This window comes from Peromyscus californicus, unplaced genomic scaffold (genome assembly GCF_007827085.1).
Source record: "Peromyscus californicus insignis strain IS unplaced genomic scaffold, ASM782708v3 Scaffold_8__1_contigs__length_139910024, whole genome shotgun sequence".
In the NCBI taxonomy this organism is placed as follows: Eukaryota; Metazoa; Chordata; class Mammalia; order Rodentia; family Cricetidae; genus Peromyscus; species Peromyscus californicus.
This window is the reverse complement of record NW_026294606.1, coordinates 84,921,574-84,933,175: the sequence shown is the minus strand read 5'-3', so window position 1 is coordinate 84,933,175 and position 11,602 is coordinate 84,921,574. Positions and strand designations below refer to the sequence as shown.

The 11,602-nt window shown below is 47.4% G+C and overlaps 1 long non-coding RNA gene across 3 annotated transcripts in view; it reads right to left on the bottom strand.

Annotated features, from left to right (window-relative positions):
• Window positions 1-2,980: 2,980 nt before the first annotated feature.
• Window positions 2,981-11,602, bottom strand: part of LOC128103746 (uncharacterized) — a 61,723-nt gene continuing 53,101 nt past the window's right edge. The window contains exons 3-6 of one of the 3 annotated variants that reach the window (XR_008215766.1): window positions 9,271-9,348; window positions 8,781-8,974; window positions 5,136-5,410; window positions 2,981-4,993 (exon numbers count right to left, since the gene is read on the bottom strand). This is a non-coding gene — a long non-coding RNA (uncharacterized LOC128103746). Of the gene's footprint in view, window positions 5,411-8,780; window positions 8,975-9,270; window positions 9,349-11,602 lie in introns of all 3 variants that reach the window. The other 2 variants (XR_008215765.1, XR_008215764.1) reach the window with 2 other exon arrangements.

The following is an 11,602-nucleotide window of genomic DNA, read 5'->3' as shown; positions in this document are numbered from 1 at the left end:
AGTAAGCAGCATTCCTTTGTGGTCTCTGCTTCACTTCCTGCCTCTAGGTTCCTGCCTTTGCTTCCTTTGATGGTGGACTATATAGTCTGTAAATAAACCTTTGCCTTCTCCAATTTCCTTTTGGTTATGGTTTTTACCACAGCAACAGAAAGCAAGCAGGAAAGTCACCCACATTTGGCTTGACATTAGCCTGTCTTTTACTCTTCCTAAAGACAGAGCTGTGTTTTGGGTCAATAGCTATGAGGTGAGATAACACAAAACAACAAAAACTGAACAAAGACATGGTCTTGTATGGACTCACGTTCAAACTTGTGACATTATTCTTGTGTTGCCAAAGAGAAACATGAGACACTCTGGTCTGGTGAGCAAGCATTGCAGAAATTAGCCTTCTTGCCCCAGCGCCCCATGATGTAGAACTCTGTATCTGTTACCTCAGTCCCTGAACACACCAGTAAACTTTGATGTGAGGAAAACCGGATACTAAGAAGTTCACACTGTAATGTTTGTGTTTGTTTAGCTGTGGCACACGAGCTCCCCTGGGACTCCCAGACACATTCTGAGGACTGTGACTTCCAGCATTTCAGAATACCTTCAGATACCCATCTTTCATCCTGGGGAGTCTTTCCCGTAGCTTTTGGAAATTTGTGATTGCTGTTTGCAAAGCACATCTACAGAATACAGTGTGGTTAAGATCTCACAAAAAGTGATAGGTAGTGAGGCAGAGCTGAGTCATCTGTGATGGACAGCGTAGGCGTTGCTTCCATTACGTTTAAATACCTTCTTTATATTGGTTTTATTTATGGGTACGTACACTGGCAAAGAACAGCTATTAGGGCTGTAAATTGCAACTGATACGGAGATTGATAGCCTTAAAAATAGTCCTTGAGGGAGTTTGGGGTCTGGTTTAACCATCTCGGAAATGTCTCTCCTCCAACATTCACAGGCGTTCTAAAATTTATAAACCTGTGCTCACACTGCCCACGTGGCTCCCAGAGGCAGGACTGGAAATTTGTCCCAGAGTCCAATGTCTGAGAAGAGCTTCTCTGTGACATTCTGGGTGTTACCCATAACATGTTGCCTGAGGGTCACGGAAGCTAGACTCAGAGCTGGGTCCTGGGGCTCAAACCATCAAAAACAGTTATCATCTTCAAGAAGGGCAGAGAGGGGAGAGGGGTCTGGTCACTTCCTTCATAGTGGCAGGAGAGAAGGGAAGGACTCCATGGGCAGGGATGGAGCTCTTCCACACACAGGTTCTGCAGGCCAGCAGGAGCTTGTTAAATTTCAAGGAACTTTTCTATTCTGTTTTTATACACAACTGCTATTAATCCAGCTGGGTGCACACCTGTGACCCCAGCACTCAGGAGCTAGAAACAGAAGGATCAGGAGTTCAAGGCCAGCCTTGGCTACCTAGCAAGTTAAAAGCCAGCCTGAGCCACGTGAAAGCCTACATGGGCTTGAAAAGTAAACCAACAACCCAATCATGAAGTTACATCACACAAAAATATATTTTAAAAGCAAAGTTAATTCTTGCTGAAACCTCTGATTATGGGACCGTTACTAGGCAGGACCTAGCTGGTAAAAGCAGGTCACTGAGGGCAGACCTTTGAAAGTTCTATCCAGCCTCTAGTCCCAGACACTCTCCACCTCCCAGCCCACCATCATGTGAGGAGGCTCAGCCATGTGCTCCCTCTGCCTCGCCTTCCCTGGCTGTGATTGACAGAGACCCTGAGCTATAAGCCCTCCACTCTTAACTTGTTCCTGCCCAGTGTTTCTGTCACAGTGACGCAAAGGTCAGTAACATGGAGGTCAGGCAACTTTACCAATCTGAGCATTCTCTTGCGGAGGTTTGCTGAGCGTGGCTTTCAAAAGGCCCTGTAAGACCTTCACACCTATTTCCCTGGTCTATGGCCTTTAGGTTTTGGATAGAGGGGACAGGAGTCAAGGAAGACTCCACAGTTTGCCTGGAACTGTTTGTGACAGAAAACTACATCCCATGGTGCCCCTCTTTCCTTTAAACTGTGGTCAGATTCTTATCAAACTGAGTTGTTCGAAAGAGTTCATTCGTAGTGGAAGTTAACAGGCAGATAAGCAATTTCTTCCTTTATTTTCCTGCCCCTCTCTGATATCCCAAAGGTAGAATTCAGACAGGTGTAAATCACCGAACATTACAGACTCCATTGCAAGCTGGAGACTGGAGAGGATGTGAGAAAGTGCTTAGTATGGCAGGCCCTGTCTTTCCCAGCTGGGGTCACCTAATTAGGCGGCTGCTGGAGTCCATTTGCCCGGCCACCTGTGGTGAGCATCATGTAACGGAAGGACAGAGCCATGGTCCATGCAGCAAATTTCTACCCAGTCTTAACAATGAAATAGCCTTGACACCCACACGGCTCTACCTCCCGTGGGTGTGAGTGGCTAGGTTTAAATATGAAATATCACTGTCCTGTCTTCTGTTCTCTGATGACCTCGGGCCAGCTGACCTACGGAACTCTCAGCCAACCCTAATCCAAATGAGACTTAAATTAGACCAGCAGCTCCCTTTCTGTTGGTCTGATGACCTGGAGTGTCTACTTTCCCGGCAGGCTTAATAACAAATATAAACTATCTGAATGGCTACAGTTGCATCAGTTAAAGCGAAGATGGCTTGCCCATTTTGACCCAGTGTCTTTTTTATGTTTGATATACTTCCTTAATTAAAAAGGACGCTGTGATCAGAATTGCAGCGTTAGGTGGTTTTGTGTGTGTGAAGGCTGGGGGACAGCTCTTCGCAGTACTTACGCTTAGTGAGTCCGGCTTTCCTTATTTTCAACGCAATAAGCCAGGGTCAGAAGGGACACCTTTTGGTGCTAAAGTGGACCTTGGCCTCCGTCTCCAGGACTTCTGAAGCTGCTGAGGGGAGCCTGGAGATCAAGTCTTCTTCACAAGCAGATAAGATCTTTCTTCTCCTGTCTAGCACCCTCCAGGGCATGTCACTGCACAGAGAACAAGATCACTCTCAGGCTATGGCCATGGGCCCTGCTCCTGCCAACGGTGTTAGCTGTCTGTCCCTGGGAAGCGAAACCAGCCCGCCTCAGAGCCCCTTCTCTTGTCTCCAGAAACCATCTTTCTCAGCTCAGTTTAGAGTTGATGACTCTACCAGGCTCGGTTGCATCATCTCTTAGGAGAGTTTCCTGACTGTCTGTCTCCTTGAACCTCTCCATTGTCACTTCAGCACTCGCCCTCACGACCTCCTTCACCACACACAATGCTGTCAGAGGTCATCTTCCTTACCCATCACTTACTCACTGCAGATCGATTTCTCTTGACTTCAACACAAGCTCACAGATAGCAGGACAACCCCTTGTTATCACCTTGGATCCCAGGGCCTTGAACAGGGGTTCCACTCAGCATGTTTGTGATAAGTAGTTATTGAACTATCAGGAACATCTGTGAGCTTTAATGTAAACATGGGCTCAAAACAGCCTTGCCTGGACCATGCCTCAGGGAGAGAACCAGACTGTAAAAATGTTCTGGTGTCCAGTTCTGTGGCTCTCTATGCTTCCCAAGTCCTGCCTCTCTGGGAACCCTATCCCAGCACTCTGAGAACCATAGATTCCATGAAGGTTAGATTGTAGCAGAATCTCTTCTGAGGTCCCCTGAAAGAATACAGTGGGAATGGTTCTTTTTTCTTCTTAGTTTTTTATTGTGTGTAGCCACATATTTATGGATGATTATATGTTTGTGTATGTTCATGTATGATGTATGTGTATGTTCACGTGCATGGATGATGATGAGTGATGAGTGTGTGTGTTTGTGTGTATGAGTGCAGGTGACTGAGTGCCACAGAGTGCATGTGGGGGTCAGAGGACAGCCTTGGGTCTTTGCTTTCCATTTTGTGGGGGGCGGGATGTTCACCATAACAGGTAAGCCTCCCAATTTGCCACAAGAGTACAGGAAGTGTAAGTGTGGGCTGCTGAGTCTGGCTTTGTGTGAGCTCCGAGCATCAGAACTGAGAGTGTTACACTCACACGGCGAGCACTGTGCCCTCTTGAACCGTCTCCCCAGAACAAGATTGCTTCTTAACGTGACTGTAGACAGAAATGGTCTGAACTCAAACCTCAAGTCAAGGTTGTAATCACCATCGGCATGGCACATGCTGAGATTGCTACCTGCAGCAGTGACTAGTCAGAGCCTCTCTCCATGTTCCCTAGACTCGGTTTCCCCTCTAACAATGGCTGACCAGAAGAGCTCTCAGGAGGTGACATGTCGCTTGCAGGGCTCTGAGACTCAATAGACAGAAGAATAGAGCAGAAAATAGCCCAGAGCCACCATGCAATTGCGGGGAGTGGATCGTGCTTCCCTCTCCAACTGGCCGTGTGACCCTGGGCAAGCTCCTCGCCCTCTCTCTGCCTTAGGGTCTCATTTTTGTGATGTGAACTCTCACTGGCACACAAGCTGCTTAGGGATGTTGTGAATGAATGAACGCCAGGCATGCAGTCAGCACAGGGAGCAGGCCAGGTGCCTGTAAGTTCTTCCTTAGCCAGCACGGCCACCCAGGGGGAATTTGCTGTCTAGGGGAGGAAAAGGGTGGTTAGAGGAACATGGAGTGTGTCTGGGAAAGGCCTAGTGAACATTAGTGACTGCGGTTTCAAAGAGACTCTCAGCATGAGATTTAGGCTGCCACCTTGTAACACAAACAGCTATCTGGGGACCACCGATTGTGTTGAGTAAAACCTATAGATGAGTGATTACGTGTCCTGACCAATGTTTATGAAAATCTGGCTGCTGCAGAAAGGCTGCCTGATGGGACAGAGACACCTTGGGGTTCCTTGCCGACACAGAACCCATACTTCTCAGCACAGTGATGTCGTTGTTGTACAATTTTACGTTAGTTTGCTTCACTGGCTGACACATGGAGGCCTTGGCCAGGAGAAGGAAGCTACTGGAAGTCTTGCCTTCTTCTCTATATCCTTGCCTTCTTGGGACTGTCCTTGAAGTCTCAAATCCAGCTTTAGCTCTGTTGGCCCGCAAAGGAAGAGATGGTAGAAGGTGAACATAATGCATGTAAACCACTCTCCCCCTGCCTGGGACTGGGGGCTCCACGGCAACCTCCCTGCTCTGCTCCCCTTCCCCGGGTGGTGCAGGACTCTGTAGCTCACAGGTGCGGCTGCGGCTGCTTTCCTTCCCGTCAGGGTTCCATGCGTGGCTGCCAGTACACCAGGGTGGGAGAGGTCACATCTCTGGAATTCCTTTCCGTTTTGAGTCAGAGGAGCCGGCAACTGTTGGCTCCCAGGGCTTGGAGCCAGAGGTAAAGAGGAGCTTTGATCAGGCTTTTGTGGTACCTCCTGCTGGAGAAAACATCCGAGGGCAGCCGGGTTGCTCAGACCATATATCCACCCCGTGTATACACATATGTGTTTGTTATGGGACTTTCCTAGGGAGATATGAATGACATCAGTGCATCCCAGATAGAGGGGACATCAGCAAACCAAAGAGAAGTGTTCATCCAAGACTGAGCCAGTGAGTTTGTGCAGACTGTTTACAGGAGCATGGGCTACTCAAAGGCAGCCACGTTGAACACAGTCCCAGACCAAAGAACTCTTTATTTTATATATAATGGTGATCAGTATCTTGGGGAGAGGAGGGATTGTGTGAGGCTATCAGGGAGTCCTGTGTCTTCTAAGCCTGGTGAATTCTTCCTAGTCCTCCATATAGGAACATTAACAGGCCAGATCTCATAAAGGTCTTGTGTAGGTGATCACAACTACTCTACTTCAAGATGGAAAGGGTCCCATCCAGTAGAGAGACCATCCACATTACAATGATATAGTGTTATGATAGTGCGTACATACACATGTATGCGTGCAATATATTGTTATAATATATGCATATGCATTACACAGTATGTATTTACATGGGATAACCCTTCTGTATGCTGTGAATATATATTACTCTCATTCGTTAACAAAGAAGCTGATGGTCTCTAGCAAGGCAGAAGAAGGCTAGGCAGGAAAGCCAAACTGAAAATGCTGGGGGGTGGAGGGGAAGAAGGGTGGAGTCAGAGAGACGCCAGCTAGCCACCAAGCAAGCAGGACATGTAGAAAATGAGGTAACAAGCCACAAGCCACGTGGCAGAATGTAGATTAATAGAAATGGTAAATTTAAATGTAAGAGCTAGTTAGTAATAAGCCTGAGCTATCGGTCAAGCATTTATAAGTAATATAAGCCTGAGCAGCTTTTTGGGAACTGGCAGCAAGAGAGAAACATCATCTGTTTACTATACACACACACACACACACACACACACACACACACACACACACACACACACACACACCCCCATCTATTTCACTTATATACACCCTGTTATATAGTCCCCAAAGTTCAAGCCTTAGAAACCTGGGCCCCAGGGCAGCAGTGCTGAGAGGTGGGGTCTTCAGGAGGTGATCAAGGCACAATGTCTCCTCCATTCCTCTATTCCAACATTAACAAAACAATAGGTTGTCACAGGGCTGGCTTGGTTAGGACCCTCACCTCCTCTGGCTGGCTTGCTGTGTCTTACCATGTGACATCCTTTGCTGTGCCATAATAGAGCTTGGCTGAGCAGAGTAGATGTCAACACTAGGCTCTCAGACTTGTTAGTCTCCAGAACCAAGGGCCAAATATAGCTCTATCCCATATAAATTAATAAACTGCCCTTCTCAGGTACACAGCCATAGCCACAGACACACCTGTTCTTGTAAACAAATATGTGATACATCTAAGTTCTGGTCCAAATACTGAATGTTCTGGAAAGGTGTCAGATGAAAAGATACCTAGGGGAATCATGAACGTCTGTCTGTTTGAAGGGCTGTTGCCATGGCAGCCCGGCCCCCTTGGGCAGCCTCCTAATGAAGAGTTATTACTTCTTAGCTAAAACACATTGCAGGGAAGGATTAGTCATCAGCTTGCCGGGAGATACAACAAGTTATTTTTTTCTTTCGATTGCTTTTGGATGTAAACACCCTGATCTATGTGTGACAATTCATGCCCACGTCTGACTCACTCACCCCCACTCTTTCATCACTGAGCTGGCAAAGGAAGGGATGAGCGGTCTCTATTGCCCCCAGGGACCCCTCAAACAGAAGCTGTGGGTGGCAACTCAGATGCATCCTGTGGCAGGAGGGGTTCCGGCCAGAAAGTCTCCATAAAGCTGACAGACCCAACTGTCTAGCAGTCACTCTGTCTCTGGTGGGAATAAACCCTGGGCTCCTCTGAGCTGTGCATCAGAGCTCAGGTGCTGGAACAGTTCGTTGTTCGCAAGAGCTGTGGGAGGAGGTGCCTACCTCTGGCCCTCAGGTCTGGCCACAGTCCTCTCCTGGTCCTCCTGTAGTCCAGGGCCAGCCAGGGGAGAGAGGTGAGAGGATCAGAGAGGCGCTGAGCCTTCCAGGCTTCTGAGCTGTGTGGAAGGCTTACATTTCCCTCTCGGGATCTGGAGATGTGTCTGATAGGTGAAAAGCTTACACCCCTGTTTTTACTGCTGCTTCTACGTTCCCGAGATGTCCTTGTCCTCCTCCTGCATCCCAGTCCTCAGGCCAGCCCCCCAAGTAGATGAGCATCCACTGCAACATCCACAAAGGAAACCCACAGAAACACCCCACATACTTATGTGCCCCTGTGGGGATAAAAAACTTTAACTCCACAAACCCATATGAGTCATCTTTGATTTGTGGGAAAGATGTTCAGGCCATGTATGTGTCAGGCATAAAATATGTAAGGTAATAAACAATAGAAACAACTATAATAAATAATTAAGATGGTTTCTTCTGCTGCTCTGAACCCACAGGGAGAACCCAGGAGAGAGAGTGAGGAGCATCTCGGCCATTTTCTCAGCCACCCTCTTCCAGTTTTCTTTCAGTTGTTGTGACAAAACAGTTTGGCCAAGGGAGCTGGAGAGATGGCCCAGCAGCTAAGAGCACTAGCTGCTCTTACAGAGCACCAGGGTTCAGTTCCCAGCACCACATGGTGGCTCACAAACATCCAAAGCTCCAGTTCCCGGGGATCTGATGCTCTCTTGTGGCTTCCACAGGCACCAGGCAAGCACATGGTGCTCAGACATACAAGCAGGCAAATACTCATTCACATAAAATAGCTAATATATATAATCTGATATCTATTTCTATATCTACATATATTTTTACTGGCCAACAGCAACTTGGAGTTGAAAGGACTTATTTGGCTTATACTTTCAGGTCACAATCTGTTACTGAGAGAAATCAATGAAGGAACTCAAGCAGGACCCTGAAACAGAAACCACAGGCTATAACTCTATGGCACAGAGGAACCTGATTGTGGGCCTCACTCTCTGGCTTACTCACTCTGGTACTCAGCTAGCTTTCATATATGATCCAGGACTATCTGCCAAGGAATGGTTCATAGTAGGCTGGTCCTACCTACATCTTATTATCAATCGACACAATCCCCCAAGACATGCCTATCTATCGACCAATCTGATAAAGACAATCACTCAGTTCAGCAATGAAATGCAGCTCCCAACACTCATGTCACGTGACTCAACTGGTGTAACTCCAGCTTCAAGGGATGGGACTCCCTGTTCTTGGCCTCTGTGGGCACATGAATATACAACATAGGAATACCTACATACAGATCTACACATATCCACACACAAGTAATAACTTGTAAGTTATTTTTAAAGATTCCCTCTTCCTGGGCACAGGAAAGGAAAAACTGAACTAGTATATAGAAAGAAAAAGTGTAGGAGCTGAGGCTCTGGCCAGCAAAAGGGACATCACCATGTCACTTACCGCTAACGGGAAATTGCATCCTCTTGGAGCTTTGGGGATAAGATCATTTGGAAAAGCTTTACAAGGCACAGAGGCTGCTGCCATTTGTTGGCTGTCTGCTCTCTGCCTGTAAACTTTGCCTGATAAGAACATTCAGGGAAGGGGCCCTAGATACTGTCCCTGCAGGTCCTTGGCTCATGCTCAAACAGCAAATCCTGTAGAAGATAAGGAAATCAGTTGGTTCTTTAAAGTTAAAAGAGCATGGGATTTAAAATGTCATTTGGTGGATGGGTGAGTTTTCCCACAACCAGACACCCCAAATAAACCATATTATTTAGCAAATGTCCATGGGGAGACAACCAGACAGATGTTTAGAGAGTGAAGAAAGAGCTAAAGGTGTCTGGAACACAAAGACTTCAAGTCTAGGAAGAAAAAATGGCCTTATGGATGACAGGGATTTAAAGGTTAAAGGACCTGGCTCATATGGAAAAGAAACAGTTTTGAAACTCACAGACTCACAGTGGAAATCACAGGTGAACCAAGTGCAGGGCAGGTGTGAAGAAGAGTAGAAAGAAGGGAGAAATTCACCCTAGAATATAAAGTAGAGAGGGTTTGTTTTGTTTTTTTTAATGAATTTTTTAAATGACATTATCCCCACCCCACCCCTGATAGCACACACGCACAATGTCTGCTCTCTCAAGTAACCCATATGTCTTGTCTACCCCAAATAGCTCACACTTCTGATGCACTTTCTTGCAAATTACTAAGAGCCATGTTTGGCTCTGAGACTAGGCATCCCAACCCCTCCCAAGAAGTAGAACTGGTCCCTAAGGTCAGATCCAACTGTACAAAGTAGAAAAGAATTGCAAGAGCAATGTTTAAATTGGATTCGTTATTTGCTTGAGCAAATGCCTGGTGCGTTTTTTTGAGCTTCATTTCCGTTTTGTTTATCTCCAGAAGAAAAGATAATGAGACACAAAAGTCTGCAGCAGAGCTGAGGTGGGAGATGCTTGTATCAGAATCCTATCTGCCCACCTGGCCCCTCGGCTACCTCTGCAATATCCATTCCATGGTGGCATTCACTACTTCTGTGAAGGCCAAGGTCAGGGAAAGAGAGCGTGTGCCTAGCCTTCCAGCTTCATGTTGGGCCTGGGGAAATATTTTAAGTATTCCTTTAAAATATTAATGCAGACACAACGCTGTTGGTCATATTCAGGTACATATTCAGTGGGGGCATGGGGACATTTGAGGGGAGCAGCCGGATGCACTTGAACATGACAAGTGAGTGTGTCCCATCCATTCTGTAGAGTGGTGTTGTCACAGGGACTCCAGCCTCGTGATTAGAGCCGCACAGAAGAGACTTTGTCCCCACTCTGTGCTATAGGTCTAAGCCAGTGGCATTTCCAGTGACTGAGGAGTGGACCTTCCCCACACACCAACAAGTCGGACTCTTGGAGCCTCCCTGGGGGCCAGTACACATTTTGCTAAGAGCCCAGAGGTGGAGAGGTTGTGTCAGACCCAGAACTGCAGCAGGCTGGGCTGCCATGACAGCCTGGTGTAGGGGGTGAGGGCAGGGGGCGGACCCTTGCAGTCCCCAGGCCCTAATGCATTCATTGGTGGGACTGGGCTTTGATTTGCAGTGTGTCCCCTTGGTACTGCCCGTGCTAGCCTTGGTGTCAGGAGCCTCCATTGTTCCCCAGTTCCCACCTCATAAAAATCTGCCTTCCTTTGCCTCCCCAGTGCTGGGATTAAAGTCATACACCACTAGGCCTGGCTGGCTTTTCTTTAAATTAAATATATCTTCTCCAAGCTCTTCCTTAATTCCTTTCTTCATTTGTACCCTGCTTTGTGGCCCTTCCTTCCTTCTCTGCCCTGTCTCCCTTCCATCCCTCCCTGCCTCTGCTCCTTCCTTCCGTTTCTCTCCCGCCTCCCTCCACTGCTCTTCTCTCCTTTCTTCTCTACTTCCTGCTCTCAGTCTTTCTTCCCTCCATCCCTTCCCGTTCCCTTGCCCCCTTTCTTTACCCACCCCGGTCACTATACAAACACCCCGTTAAAGACTAGCCCCTCAGTCAGCTTCACATGTCTCCCAATAGCTTTCCTGGAAGCAAGAGCATATTAATTCATCGTATTAGTATGTCACGATCATATTAATTAGTCACTTCTCTCTGTAGGGGCTCAACAGTCTGCCTTTGGGCATAGAGCACAGACAGGAAAGAGCCATGCCAGCCGGCCTCCCTCGCAGGGACAGCTGCTGTGATGTCAGAGTGGGAGTGGCCATCAGGCCTCCTGGGCAGACCCAAAACGCAGCCTCCACAAAGTGTCACAGATCATGGGCCTAGAGCCTGGCCCTGGGTCAAGTGACTATACTGACTCTCAGATGACAGAGCAGACTGGGCCCGTGGGTCAGAGATGTGGCTAAAGGTTAGCCCATACCCATGGAACGGCTACGGTGGAGGAACTGATGTCTGCCACGTCACTGAGATGCTGAACATCACAAGCAATGAGTTGTGGTCCTCTCCAGAGCCTTTGTGAGGGGTCTCGCTCATCATTTGTGACTTTATTTCTCACTCACTAGAGAAGTTAGGGGTTTTGTTTCCTTCCCCTAAAAGTTTGCAGGACATGGGCTATTTTTAATCTCTTTATCTTAATCTCCAAAATGATCTGGACGTTCTCCATTTTCCCACAGCACGGCCCACTCAATCAAGAGGTGTTTTTCATTTTTTTTTTTTTTTTAAGTATTCTCATTATTTGTAACTCAGCAGCTTTTCCTGGCTTCCTGCCCCACAAGGCCTCAAGCCTTTCCTGGGGCTACTTCTTTGTTTTGTACGTGTAGGTGTGTATTG